The following is a 14,515-nucleotide window of genomic DNA, read 5'->3' on the forward strand; positions in this document are numbered from 1 at the left end:
GAGCTGGGTAGAACTGGTGTGAGGTTTGTGAAGGGCCCTGGAGAGCCCCCAAGGGTCCTGCACCTCCCACCAGCACAGGAGAAGCTGCTGAAATCGGCTTCGTTGCATCCAGGTCCTTTGCTCTCTTGTACTGAACCCAGCCCGGGGGCAGACTGCAGGGCAGGGGAGTTGGGCTTTGTGGAGCCCAGCATCAGTCCTGCCACCTGCCCCTTCCCCAGGCTGCTGCAGACCACAGTGGCACTGGGTCCCCACGTCTGTTTGGATAGGGTGGGGTCTGCCAGCCACTGGATTTCCATCTGCCTGCTGAACCTCTTCTTTGGTCACAGCCTTGGCCACAGGTGGAGCAGATTCCTTCCACTCCTCTCTTTCCTTTCTGCTCTGGTTCTTCTCCTCTCCCAGGGCTCTCCTCTTTTCCCATTCTCTCCAGCTTTCTCACCCCCATTTCACAGAATCACAGAAAACTTCTGCGATCACCCAGCCCACCCTTCCCACCACCTCCTCTGCCCCTATGTCCCCCTACATCTTGGCCCTGCAGCAGATGAAGGGTTCCAGCCTGCAGTGCCTTATTCACATGGAGGAGCAACTTCTCCACACCTTGACCTGCTCTTGAAGCACCAGCAGCAGGTGTGGGACCACCACGCAGCAGATGAGGTGAGCTGTGTCCTCCCCCAGCACCCGGGCAGGGGTGCAGGGGACGGAGGTGGTAGCGGGGTGCAGCCGGCCGAGCTCCCCGGGCACCGGGGCTGGGGCGGCTGGGACCGGAGCCCGCCCGCTGCCAGCTCCCAGCCTGGGTTTGTCGCTCCCTCTAGCGGGGACGTCGCAGGATGTCCCCACGCCCGGGATGCCCATCCTGCCCCGGGGAGGGCGGCCCGGAGCAGCCCCGGGGGCTGAGCGACGCCCGGTGCCCCTGCTGTCCCCGTGGGCAGCCGTTCCCTGGGCACTGTGCCGTTCCACGCCAAGTGACAGCCCCGTGGGCAGCTGCACTCCGCGGGAAGCTGCACCCCACGAGCTGCAGCAATCCCCCAGGGACTCCCCAGCGGGGCACCGGGAACACAGCCTCCGGTGGATGGATCTTTGTGGGCTGAGGCTGCGTTTTCCCGAGCACAGACAGTTGGCACCCGCTGAAACCTTTAGGAATGGTGTTAATAATTAAAGAAGAGACTGAGCTCCAGAGGGACTTGGTGTGGTCTCATGAGGCAGAAGGGACAAACCTAGGCATGAGGGGAAATAAAAACCTCACTAAAGCATGGCATCATTCCCTGAATTCCCCAAGAAAAAAGGAACGCTGCAGTTCTGGAGCTGTTCCAAGCAACAGCCTTTGCTCTGGGGCTCTAGGACTGAATCCTGCAGCTCCTGCTAATTGTGAGCTTCCATCTCTGTCTCTGCACACCTGCAGGATTCACAAGCTGGGGTCATTCCATCCCAGATCAGAGCCACACCTGTCAGGGACACTGAGAAGCTGCTGGCTTACAGCAGGGCTTGCAGCTCCACCAAAATCACTTCTCCTCCTCGGCTTCATCGTGTTCAGAAGCAGCTGATGGCTGCCTTTTGGCAGGGTGAAGCAGGATCTTTGTGAACCATGAACCAACAGCTGTCTCCCAACACATGGAGAGGGGGAATGGGGTGGTTGTGATTGAAGGGTTGGAAGCATGAAGCCAAACGTGGCTGTGAACTTCCATTCCTGCCACATCTGTGGTCATTACGAGGGCCCCAACGCAGGGAACAAGCTGATGTGTGAGTTTAAATCCAGACTGGATGTCAAGCATTGCAAAATCAATTACTTTAAAGTGCCTTAAAGCTCCTTCAATGCATTTTGGGGAAAGGATGGGTTTGCTGGTCCTTGTTTGTCATTTTGGGGAGGTTTCCCCACTTTTGTCAGTGGAGGGCTCGGTGGCTGGCTCCAGCCCCAAAGAATTGGTTGAGTTTGCCCCAGAGTGAGCTGTGGCTTTCATGCCTGATGGACTGGAGTGAATGAAATGGCATTTCCAGAAGGGAGGGGAGGTGGTTGGTTGGACTAGATGGCCTTTGGAGGTCCCTTCCAACCTTGTGATTCTGTGGTGGCTAAGACACCTGGCAAGGTTTGTCTCTGGTGTTTGGGACCGCTGCTGATCTGCAGATTCAGAGGGGAATGAGACTGCTGACTGCTTGTGTTCAGCCAGTGGACTGTCAGAGAAGTCAGGCAGGTCGATCTAACACAGGAATGTGTTGCCTTGCTCAGAACTATTCCTTCTTTTTATTTTGAGAGATGCCATCTAGGATCCTCTGCCAAGTAACTGCATTCCCTTATCTGACATAATGCTTTTCCTAACCTCTTTGAACAAGGAGGCTTTGACACAGCAAACAAAGTGCTGACAGCAAACAAAGTGCTGCCTACAAAAGCAGATGCTCCCAGCAGTGCTCTTCTGTGTTCTGGGAGCAAGTGTTGTGCTGCAAAAAATAAACCAACCCAGGTCTTCACCTGGCAAAACTTTCATGCTTGCACCTCCACCTCCCTCTTTTCTCCTCTCTTCTGAAAGGAAACTCTCCAAGCACATCACCAACCCTCTCTGGAGTCTTGTGAAGAACACAAGCTGTCATGTTGGGAGAAGGATGCGTGGTGCTTCTGGAACTGTTCTTGATCTCTTTGCTAATTAGGCAACCAAGGCTGTGTGAAGGCTTCCTCATAAGATGGAGTTTGGCCTTTGAAAGCTGCCCAAAGAGCAGCCTCGTCTGAGCAGCTTCTGAACAGCCCAGCCAAGGGAGAAATCACCAAGCTGGGATGAGCAGGAGCAGGAGTCTTGTTTTGCATTTACACACCAGGAAAAACTGAAGTCATGGCTGATGAAGTGGCTCCAAAATACTTGCAGGATCAGGCAAGTGGTATTTGGGTCTTGTGGGAAGCAAAGCTCAGCGCTAAAGCCAGCTGAAAGCAATTCACTTCTCGCTGGAAGAATAGTTTCTTCCTTTTAATCAGCTCTGTTTTAAATGATTTCCTTTTTTAGTGCCTTAAATAGGCATTTTGGTTTGTCCTTCAGGCAGCCAGCACTCGCTCATGAGGAATGGTGTGGGTCTGCAGGCTTTAAAAGGACAAACAATGGTCTGGCACACAAACCCTTCCATGGCATCTTGCTTTATAGAGCCTGCAGCTCCCATGGGCCACAAAGGACTCAAGGAACAGCCTCTACCTGATTCAGCAGCTGCAGGGAGCAATGATAAGCTGCTTGAACCTGCTCTCATCTGGGAAATTGGGGAGGGAAGGAGAAAAACAACCAACCAACAGCAGAAAGACCACAGCCGAGGACACTCAGACCCCTCTGCAGCAGGCAGGAGATGGAGCTGGTGGCTTTGTCCTGCATCAGTGGTGAGAATTGGTGGAACAGGTCAAAAAAGCAGGGTGAGTGAGCAGCCCTCCCAGGATGGATCCTGTGTAGAGTTGGGTGTTGAACCTCTGCATCAGTCTTTGCCCAAACCTCTTCTCCTTGTCAGCACTCCTCCCTCAGCCCGTTGTGAATCTAATCCCACCAGCCCTCATCCTACAGCAGTTGTTGTCATTTCCACAGATGAAAGACGGTGCAAGAGCAGCACAGGAATTCATCACCTTATGCCAAGGTCTGACGGTGTTCCCATGGTCCAGGATGTACTGGAGCTATGCTCTTTCCCCCCCTACTCTGCCCTAGTGAGGCCACATCTGGAGTACTGTGTCCAGTCTTTGGTTTCCCAGTTCAAGAGAGACAGGGAACTACTGGAGAGAGTCAAATGCAGGCTATGAAGATGCTGAGGGGCCTGGAGCAGCTCTGTGAGGGGCAAAGGCTGAGAGCCCTGGGGCTCAGAGCCTGGAGAAGAGCAGCCCCAGAGGGGATCTGAGCAATGCTCAGCAAGAGATAAAGGGTGGGGGGGCAAGAGGCTGGGACCAGACTCTTGTCAGTGGTGTCCAGGGGCACTGGGCACAAACTGGAACCCAGGAGGTTCCATCTGAACAGGAAGAGAAACTTTGGTGTGAGGGTGCTGGAGCCCTGGAGCAGGCTGCACAGAGAGGCTGTGGAGTCTCCTTCTCTGGAGAGATTCCAACCCCCCTTGGCCATTTGGATCCTGGGCAAGCTGCTGCGGCTGCCCTGCTTTAGCATGGGGCTTGGACTGGATATCTCCTGAGGTCCCTTCCAATGCCTACCATGCTGGGATTCCCTTTGGTGGCAGGGGCAGACTGTGTCCTTCCTCTATTCAGACTGTGGCCAGCATCGGACAGTGAGGGGAAGAGAAGCCCAGTGCCTGTGTGACCCTGAGCCACGAGACTTGCAAAGCTTTGGTGGGCTTGGTCTTGGCACACTGCTGGGCACGGGTGGAGAAGCCATGAGTTTGTGGGGGCTGCACTGTGTCCACCTGCTAATGAGGGTAGGATTGTCTTTAATTTGTTTACTTTGGCCTTCTGATCTCCACCACAGGTTGCATTAGTTTTTTTACTCTAATTGTTGCATCTACTCCCTTGGCCTTGGATTGTTGCCTTGGAGATGCAGGAGGAACCTTCAGAGAAGTGCTTATTACAGCAGCAGGTGTGCACAGTGCTGACCTGGGCAGGCCTGCCTGAGTCACCTCCTGATGGTTTGGGCTGTAGGTGGCTGCATGAGTCACTGAAATCGAGGGTACCCCACACTGCCCATCTCCTGGAGGGCAACAGCAGTGCCTTTGGGTGCTGTAACAGCATGCAGCACAAGATGGTTCACTCTCCTCTTGCTCTGCAGATGACATGGAGCAGCTTGGTGCTGCAGAGTAGGGTGGCTGAGCATGAAGGGCAGCAGTCCAAAGCAAGGGCACTCTGGAAATCTGGCTGGGCTGTAGCTTCTCTCAGGGAGGACAGCGAGGTTTGTAAGGGCAGGAAGAAAGCTAGCAGAGCTCTGTGTGTGCAGGTGTGGACTTGTCTGACTGGTGGAGAAAGAAAATGCCAGCACCAGAATAATGCTCCAGCTGCCTGGTGAGTCGGTGTGGGTAGGAGTTTGCCAGCCTCAGGTAGGAGGCTGAGCTCCTCCATGAGAGAGGCTACAAGCAGAGAAGTGGAGAGCATTGGCCTGCTGTCTCTAGACAGAAGAAAAACATGCTGCAGGGAAGATGAGGCACCAAAGGGGCAGGAGTGGAGGGTAATACTTTGACATCCAGAAAAGGAGGGGATCTGAGAAGCAGGTGATGGTTTTCAGCAGTGCTGGTGTGGCTCTTGGTAGCTCAGTGCCTGGCAAATTTGAGAGCAGTGCAGATGAACTGCAGGAACATCACATATGGTCCAGAAAGCTGTTCATGCATTTCCCCCCTCTGCATTACTCTTGCTGAGTGTTTGAGATCTCTCATGAGCAGTGCTCCTGGCTCCATGCTGTGCCTGTAACCTGGGGAGAGGTGGGGACTGTTCCTCCTGAGGTGTTCCCTGCACTGGGGAGATGTGCTGTGGAATCCCTCTGAAGCCACTTGCCCTTCACGGGCAAGGAGAGGCAGGGTGACAGTACGTGACTGGCGACCCATTCCACTGCAAAATGTCACAGTGAGAGAAACCAATCAGTGTTTGCTGTGGGGAAGGAGAATTAAAGGCAGCCTGCCCTGTCGCTGTGTGCAAGGAGGCCACATCTCCTGGGCTGCCAAAATCCCCCGAGCAGAGAGGAGCTGCACTTCATAGCAACGTCTGCAGCAGGATCTCTCATGTCGATTTCAGACCAGGAAGGCTCTGCACCAGGTTGAGGCGAAGCCCATTTTGCTTGGGGAGGTTCCTTGTGGTTTATGTCTAGGTAGAGTTTTTCTGGGGACAAAGGTGTCTGCCTTGCTCTGGTGCCCTCATTTCCATCATGATTAATGAAAGGGAAAAAAAATTAAAAGGTGTTCTGGAACTGAATTCCTTCCAAGGGGCAGCTCTTCCGGGCTTGCATTGAACCAGGGATGAGCTCCAGGCTGGCTGCCTGGATCTCCTGACCCCCATCGCTGCCCTGCTGCCCTCGCCGGGGTCACCACGGCAAGGAGGCACAAACCGGAGAAAAAAGCCCCTTGGTGTCCTCCCTGGTGTGAGTGATTGGAGCTGGGGAGGCTGTAGGGGGACGAACCTCATCACCTGGATGAGCTCAGAGTCTCCTTCAGCAGCACCTCGGGGGCTTGACAGGGGTCGGGGTGTGTTTGACGGCTTCGTTGCCCCCTTGCCCTCCACCTGCCTTCGTGAGCGGCTGGGAGCTCCGCCAGAACTCAGCGCTTTGGGGCTGGCTAGGTCTGTGTGGGTGCAGAGAGGTGCCGCAGCCGCCATCTCCGCGGCTCTGCCCCTTTCGCCCTGCTTCGCCCCTCCGCACCCCCTCTGCGTCTCCCTCCTCCATCTTGGGCCGCCCCTGCGGCGCCGGCGGGGCCCTGCAGGCGGCGCTGTGCGGAGGGCGGCCGCGCGGGATTGACAGGCCGGGCCGGGGGAGGAGGAGGAGGCAGCGGCAGCGAGAACCCGGATCGCCCCGCAGCCCGCCGCCGCCGCCGCCGCGCAATCCGCCGCCATCCGCCGCGCCCCGAGCTCATCGCCCCTCCGCAACCGGCTTCCCAGGCACTCCCGGCTCCCCACCACCACCACAGGTGGGTATCGGGGGCCGGCGGCGGCGGCGGCCGCGGATATTTGGGGCGGTGAGTGGGGCCGGGGGGGAGGAGGAGGAGGAAGGGGAGGGAGAGGGAAGGTGGGACGAGGCAGCGCTAAAATGGAGCCGGAGCCAACGGCTGCGGCACCCCGCGGCCAGCCGGCTCGGCTCGGCCCGGGCGGGTCCCCCGGGCCAGGGACCTGGCGGCGGTGGGGGCGACCCCTCACCTCGGGCCTGTGTTTATCGTGCGACCCCAGTCCCCCCCCAGCACACCCCCCGCACGGGGATGAAGGCGCCAGCGGCAGCCGTGGGGCCCGGTCGGGGCGGCCCCGGGCCCATCTCCTGTGAGGGCCGCGGCGAGGCCCGGGGCGGGGGGGGATCGCCCGTTCTCGGGGCCCGTTGCCCAGGCTCCTGCCCCCGGGCCGCGGGCAGGCCCCGCTGGCTGCGGCTGTCCCTGTGTGCTGCGGGGCTGCGTTCCCCTCCTCCAGCCGCCCCGCTCCCCGGCGGGGTGCAGCGGGGGGCCGGGGGCGAGGGGGGCGCTGGCAGGGGGTCCCCGCCGCAGAGGCAGGTTGTTTTTCCTCCCCGTCTGGAGTGTGACACAAAGATATTTTCGTCGCGCCGTGTGTGTGTGTCTCAGCAAAACACGGGGGGTGTGTGTGGGGGGCGGCATCCAGAAGGCTCGGCCGGTTTGTTATTGTGCCGGAGCCTACAAAAGGCTCGCTGAGGCCGAGGGCTCAGTTGCGGCTCGGGGGCGGGGGGGCGTGCGGGGCAGCTGCCGAAGCGAGGATGGAGGCTTTGCGTGCTTCGGTGCTGGGCGAGCCTGTTCGGTAGGTTGGAAAAGATGGGTTTATTGGGTTTAAAAAGGGAGTTTTTCATCTCTGGAGTGGGAGCAGATGTGCTGCGAAGCTGGGGGAAACCCCACTGCGGGTCTCGGGGACACATGTGCTGTGCGGCGGGGGTGGTTTGTTTAGTGGCGCTGGTTGGGAGCGAGGGAGGGGATTTTTCGTTCGGCTGGTTCCAAACAACAACTCCCCCCCGCCCCTACCAGATCCCCAGAGTCGGAGCTGGTGAAAGAGGTTTGAACGAGCTGGGAGTTGTGGGTTTTGTCAGCGAAGTTGTTTTGTTTTGTTTCTGCCTCCCGAACGTGCCGAGGGCGAGATACTCCTTTGAGTATCAACTCCTCAAATATTTGTATATTGATGTTACTGGTGTTCCGGGTGATAAGATACAATAAACATCAACCTTTAGGACTTGAATAATTGTGTTCGGAGCAGGTATGGAGTGTGAGCACGCAGCAGTGTCTACATCGTCTGCTCTAGCCTGCTTGTGTGGAGGGCATCCTGCCCCTTCCAGGGCTGAATCAGGGCTCAGAGTGGAAGTTTTGTTTGCATTAAGCCTTGTCTTGCAGGTGCAGATGGGGCCTCCCCTGGGATGAGCCCTTTCCTGGTATACAAATAGCTGGTCCCTGCCTTGGAGAGCCCAAGTTTGGGGAATTGGCTCCTAAGGAGCAGCTTTTCAGCTGTAAGCTGGCAAAGGTGTTACTTTTGGACCAGCTTTTTCCACCTTTGCTTGGCACTGAGGTAGTTACACCCCAGTGTCCTAAAGGCTCTTTCTGTGGACAGGTGGACTGGGGAATAGGCACCTGGAAGAGATGAGGAGGAGGGAGGACTGCATTGTGAAGGTGGAATTTAAGGAGAGGATGGAAATGCCAATGGTTTGGGCACGATTTCTGTCTGAAAAGTTGGAATATCTACCTGCATTTTCGCTCCATTTGAGGCATCGTAGGTGGGCCTGGGTTTTACCAGCAGCCACATCTGAGATCTGTGTGGGCTCAAGGGCTGCACCTTTCAGGACCTGTAGCCCGAGAGGTGCTTCTTGCCAGTTAGCAGAATCTCTTTTGGGGTGTGATGGAGAAGACCTTTCCCATATCACCTCTTTGAGATGATCTCATCTTTCTTTCTTTCTTTCTTTCTTTCTTTCCTCACAGCAAAAAAAAAAAAAAGTTCCAATTAAAAATCAGCCAAATCCTGGCTGAGATTTCTGGTTTGTTGTTTTTGGGGTTGGTGTTGGGTTGGGTTTTTTTGTTGTTGTTGCTAAATGACACGTTCCCTGCAGCCAGTGTGAGCACATCTGCTGTTAGCTGGGGTTTGGGTTTGTGCCTAATTTGATAGCTACGTTGAAGCTAAGTTGATTCCTTTATTTGTTTGTCTGTGTGTGCTCTGCTGCACGGCTGGAGCACACCAACTGTCACTCCTTCTAGGATGCTTTCAGCAGTCTTCACTAAGAAAAATATTTCTAGATGACTGGAGCAGATACCTCTCCTTAAAATAAAGGAGTAAATCATGAGTTTTGCAGAGAGGTTTCCAAAGCTGTCATTACACAGTGCCTTGGTGCCTTGCTTTCCCTGGAGGATTTTTAAGTGGGCTTACAGTGCATTTTGGGATGACCTGGGAGCTTTTTTCTTACTGTGTGGGCATGAGAGCTGAGAAGGGAAACTTGGCCAAGTGGCTGAAGCTGGGAAAGTAAGTCAATAATCCATACAAATGCTGGGAAGGAGATGCAGGGTTTCAGAGTGTTTTAGTCTTAATAAATGTGAGTAATGTTCCTGAAGGATTTTTATTAACATGATTTCACTTTATAGTGACATTGTAATAAAGCCTTTTATTAAAGCTTGGTGCAAAACCCAACTTCAAAGGCTCATTTCCTTGAACCTTCTAAAAGTAGGGGTGGCAGTGGAGTCTGTGTTTGCCTTATGCCTGACACAGCGTGCCCTGGTACCTGAGTGAGTGATGCTACAAAGGCAGACAGCCCTCAGCCCTGGTGTGTGTGCCACTGATGCTCTTGGATTCCTGTACCACATCCTTCTCCTCCTGCAGGTATCCCATCTGAGGTGCAGCTGGGCAAAATCAGGGCTGTGGTGCTGTACCAGCCTTCTGCAACAGTCAGGTAGATGATCCATGACAGTGTTACCTGCCTGAGGTTCCAGAGTGTTGGTTCCTCAAGGCATTTGTTGTAAGTGCAGGTGCTGAAGGATGAGCTGGGCTAGCTCTTAAGTGCTGCTGCACAGGAAATAGCAGTAAGCCATTTTCTTTCTCCTTTTATGATGATAATCTGTCCAAAGAGGCTTGACTGTAGTGGCATTTCCACTTGTGTATTTCCTTGTAGGAACAGAAGCCATAAGCAGAGGAGGAACTTAGTGAGTACAGGCTGGTAGCTTTAAGAGGGGGAGGGAAGGAGAGGGTTCAGCCAAGGGCTGGACCCTTCTGGTCACCCCTCCTCCTCTCTTCTGTATTTCTCATTCTGCAGCCTGGCAGTGAGTGTTTTGTCTGGGTATCAGACCTTGCTCTTCAGCTGATGGTGCTGTGCAAGTGGGTTCAGTTTTTCATGTGGCACTGACTCATTCTCCTCATAGGTCAATAATTTCACAGCTCCTTATCGGTAGGTTGGCATTTTGCACAGGAGAAATAGAAAGGTGAATCTGTTAGGGAGCAGAGCAGGAGGTCAAAGCACGGTGAGCAGGTGAAGGCTGGGCAGGTACAGCTCTCCTAACTGCTGAAATTAGGTGATGTTGATATGGAAGTCATAACAGGGTGCTCCTGGAAAGCACCTTCTGAAGGGGATTTTGGAGATAGGTGCAGACCCCATCTGGTTTGGTTGAAGAGTTGTTCTTTGCCACAGGAGGGGAAAAAAGAAGCTAAAGCAGGAGGCTGCAGTATGGTCTTCACTGTGTTGTAGCTGGGGCTCGCTTTTAGTTGGTGTCTTGTGGCGGTCAGGATGTTCTCTGTGTGTGCTTGAGCTTCCTTTGCAGAAGTAACTGACAGCTTGGAGCTTAGGAGCCATTGATTCTGGAGCAAAACTCTTCAGGTCTGTGTAGCTGTAAATCCTGCTCTCTCTTTGGTCTGGGAGCATTGGGACCATAATAAAGGTGAACTGGAGGCTGGTCCGTCAGGCCTGGGTTGTTCTTTATGTACCTGTGATGCTGGTTGGTTGTGAAGCTGCTTGGCTTGCAGGGATGTGGGATCTGTCAGGACAGAAGGTGGTCCTGAGATGTTAAAAAGTGTGTGTACATTTTTGCAGGGCTCCTTGTACTTAGGGCCAAAATGCAGTGTTGGGAGTTTGGTTCTGAAGCGCTGGTGGAGCAGAAGGGACAGAGGAACTCACTGTCACATCTTCAGGAGACTATGGGTATTGATTTGTGGAGGGATGGTGAAAACAATTGTCACTTTAGTGAAAGGGAAGAGATCTGAAACATGCAGAAGTGGAAGAGGAGCTGAAGGTGAGCAAAGAAATACAGGAATAATACCGGGAAGACACTGGGGGCTGGCTAACAGCACCCTGAGATCTGACCAAGAGGACTGGAGTGCTTCACATGTCCACAGGGCTTCAGGTTGGGAGCACCCTCAATGGCCTTTGGATTCATGTGAGCAGCACTTCAAGGGGGTCAACTATGGAGCATTTGCACTTAGCACCTCGATGGAAGAGGTTTGGTGCAGGAATCCTTCAGGGGTAGCTGCTGAGGCAGTTCAGACAAAATGTAGTGATGGTGCTGCAAGGAATGAATAGGGATGGGTTTGAAGAGCTTGCTTTGGGACTTTGCCTCCCCCAGGCACTTCTTGTGTGGGAATGCAGTGATTTTTTTGGAAGTGTTCTGCAGTGGGGTAGGTTCTTGAGCTCTTCCTACCTGTATGTGGGCTGGGAGCCAGTACAAAAGCCTCGAGTGCTCTTGTTCAGAGTGTGGAGTGGGCTGCGAAGCAGGCAGGGGAGTGAGTGGAGACATGCTCAAGAAGCACTTCTTCGTGGCTGCACTAGTGTGAAGTATGGGTTTCTCTCTCTCCTGACAGAACCAAAGGGTTAAACTCCCACCCAGCAGTTAAACCTCACAGGCCACCATTTAGGAGCAGGTTCACGAGATCTGGGTGGTGTGGTGTCAGAACTCTGCGTCTGAGCGCGGCGTCGCCTTTAGCAGTGCCTGTGCTCTGTTGCAGTGAGAGCTGGGTATGGGGTGGATCATTTGGGAGGTGTTGGCAGTGTTCCCTACCCCAGCACGCAGAGCTGATCCTCCAGACCTGCTCTGGAGCAGGGCTTTGTGCTGCTGCTGGCCCCACAGCGGTGGGAAGACAGTGGGATTCAGAGGGGTGGGTTCCAGCCCCACAACGTGGGAGCTGAAAGGTCTCTTCTTGCTTTGCTGTTCAGCTCAGCAGCAGAGTTCTGTGGTGTCATTTTCCTATCTGGAAAGTAGAAGAGGTGAGGCTCCCACACCTTGTCAGCTGTGCCCTGCAAATATCTATGCAAATTCAAGCATCTGTGAAGTGTTTTCACTTCCTGTCTGGCTTGGCATAGTCCAGATGTCCAGTGCACAGTCCAAGCTGCTTAGCTCTCCAGAAAAGCCACAGCTACCTAAAGATACCTAAAGCTCCTTTCTTCAGAGGACTGCACTGCTCTGCATGTAAAGTGCTTTCTTCCCACCCTCTGCCTGTGTCCTTTCCCCATCGGATTGCTGTTGGCTTCCTCGGCGTTCGTTTGTAGGCGAAATGGCTCCTGTGAAGAGCTCTCCCCTCGGAGGAGCTGCTGTGCAGTGCTGCATTGCCCTGGTGCTGTTCAGACTGGGGAACCTGGAGCTGTACTTCTTGGAAGCTCCAGCATCTGCAGTGTTTCTGAACTGCAGGCCTGCCTGAACCGCTTGTGTCATCTTGTTAATGGTTTGAACCGGCTGCATCGCTCCTGCTGGCTGTGAGAAATGGGAGAAACCTGATGGAGAGAGACCTGCTCAGCTCTTGCCAGGGCAGCTTTGTACCCTCCAGAGTGTCTGCTGGCCTGTCTGGCTCTAGAGGTGCCTGCCAGAGGAGCTGCTGTCAGCATTTTGGGGAGAAACTGGACTTCAGGGATCTGCTTGGTGGGGATGGACAAGAACCCTTCCTCGTGTGTGCAGTAAGGGACTGGCATTGACTGCCTGCTGGTTACTATCACACAATCCCAGCGTAGTGGGTACTGGGAGGGACCTCTTGAAGATCATCTAGTCCATCCCCACTGCTAAAGCAGGGGTGGGTTTGGAATCTCTTCAGAGAAAGAGACTCCACAGCCTCCCTGGGCAGCCTGCTCCCTTGGGTTTTATCTCTAATCTTTCTCATCATAAAGAGAACCTTTTATGCATAACCTGAGTGGGAGCTGGGGTGCTGAGCAGCCAGCCTGGGAATGGAGGGGTGTTAGCAAAGCCCAGAGCAGGTAGTGAGGCTCATCAGCACAAGGTAAACACCCACCTGCCCATTCCAGAGGGAGCCTGAGACTGCAGAGGGAACAGAACTGCTTATTCTAACAGCTGGTGGCATTTGTGTGGAAAGAGCTCTGTCTGTTCCTGGAAAAAAGAACTGTTAACCCTGAAGACTGCCAGCTTTGCTCTGATGTCATCTCTTGGAGCTGTGACATCTCTGATTTCCTCTCTGCTTGTTTGCTATAAAAGCTGTGGGTTCCTCTGGAGCAGTGGGCAGGATTTGGTCCATTCTCTGTGCCAGCAGATGCAGAACTGCCTCTGGAAGAGGTTGTTCAGCCGTGTCAGGAGCTGCTGCAATGCATTCCCTCCTCATGTGTCGTCTTTGCAGCTGGGTCTGTGTTCAAGGGCTGCGTTTTCTCTGGGGGCCTTAGGAGTGCAGATTCTTGTGGCTGGGGCAGAAACCTGAGCTCTGGGACCTCTGACACTGCCCACGGTGTCCCTTAGGCATAGTGTTTCTCTTTGGTTACCCAGCCTGTGAAATAGGGCTGGCAGTTCTGACCCTGTTACCTCTCAGGAGATCCCTACCAGCTCTTTGCAGTCTTCTTTTTGTTGCTTGGATACCTCCGTGCCCAGTTTACCTTGCAGTTCAGCTGGATGTTGCCAGGAGCTTTCTGAACAGGTTTTGCCAACAGAGCAGTAATGCCAGGGATTTCTTCTGTATTTGGATTGAAATTGCTTGCCTGTGATCAGCCTCCTTGCTCCTCGGGCACTGAGGGAGCAGGGTGTTGTATCTTCATCTGCATCCTCACTGGAGGTCAGAGCTCCTTTCCAGGGTGTGTCTGTCCAGTCCCTACAGCAGGACCACAGAACTCAGTACTGCCTTTGTGTAACTATGGTGGAGCTCTTCTCCAGGTTGCTTTCTCTCTTCTGCAGTGTTACAAATCCACTCTTCCTGGCTGCCTTTCTCTGCCTGCCTTCCCAGCACTGGGAAGGCTGTTCAGCAGAGGTGAGGCCTCCCTGTGTTACAGGCCAGGCGTGAGATGGTGACGATGCAGAGCGGTGCAGTGCTCTGGTGGCAGTAGTGCTGATTCCCAGCCTGTTAGAACGTTTCTAAGAGAGGGCAGCAGGTGAGCTTGGTGAAGAGAGCAGGGAAAATGAGGTCAGATCATCTTAAGGGACTTGCCTTTTCTGACCTCCCTCTTGTCATGCATTATCTCTGCTGCCTCTAGAGCTCCACACCAGAGTTAGTGACAGGTAATGCTCTCCAGAAGACTCTGCCTCTCCTCTTCGTGGACCTGCATGACTCCAGTGCAAGGTGGCTTGGCTTAGAGAGGCCTGATGATGGGGCTGGCCAGCAGGCAAGTCTCCTGGCAGACAGCCTCCAGCAGTATTGCTCAGCTAACAGCACACCTCTGCAGTCAGTCGTGGCAGATGTGATCCTGGTCCCTGTTTTCACAAGCAGACAAGATCCATGGGAGCTGCAGAATTATCAGAACTGCTGCTGCCAAATGCAGCTGTTGGCTAAGCAAGGAGAGTCCTTGGCTATGGAGCATGTCTTGTCTTCACCCTTCCTCATCTGGTGCCACATGCAGGATCTCAGCAGGCCCTTTCTCAGGGGCACCAACAAATCTCTTGGCATCTCCCTCTGACAACAATGCAGTAGAAGGACAGCAAGTGGCTTCTCGTGGCCTGGGCTCACGCTGCAAGCTGTGCCTGCTGCACAGCTCTTCTGCATTCATCCTGTTGACTTCGTGCT

General features: G+C 54.3%; 1 protein-coding gene across 7 annotated transcripts in view; it reads left to right on the forward strand.

Moving 5' to 3' along the window:
* The first annotated feature begins 6,402 nt into the window (after positions 1–6,402).
* PRRC2B (proline rich coiled-coil 2B) overlaps positions 6,403–14,515 on the forward strand; it is a 41,806-nt gene continuing 33,693 nt past the window's right edge. For 5 of the 7 annotated variants that reach the window (XM_054174478.1, XM_054174483.1, XM_054174482.1 and 2 more), the window contains exon 1: positions 6,403–6,552. The gene's annotated coding sequence lies outside the window, so the exon portion shown is untranslated. Of the gene's footprint in view, positions 6,601–14,515 lie in introns of all 7 variants that reach the window. The other 2 variants (XM_054174479.1, XM_054174480.1) reach the window with 1 other exon arrangement.

The sequence above is a fragment of the Dryobates pubescens genome, chromosome 29, assembly GCF_014839835.1.
Source record: "Dryobates pubescens isolate bDryPub1 chromosome 29, bDryPub1.pri, whole genome shotgun sequence".
NCBI classification, from domain to species: Eukaryota; Metazoa; Chordata; class Aves; order Piciformes; family Picidae; genus Dryobates; species Dryobates pubescens.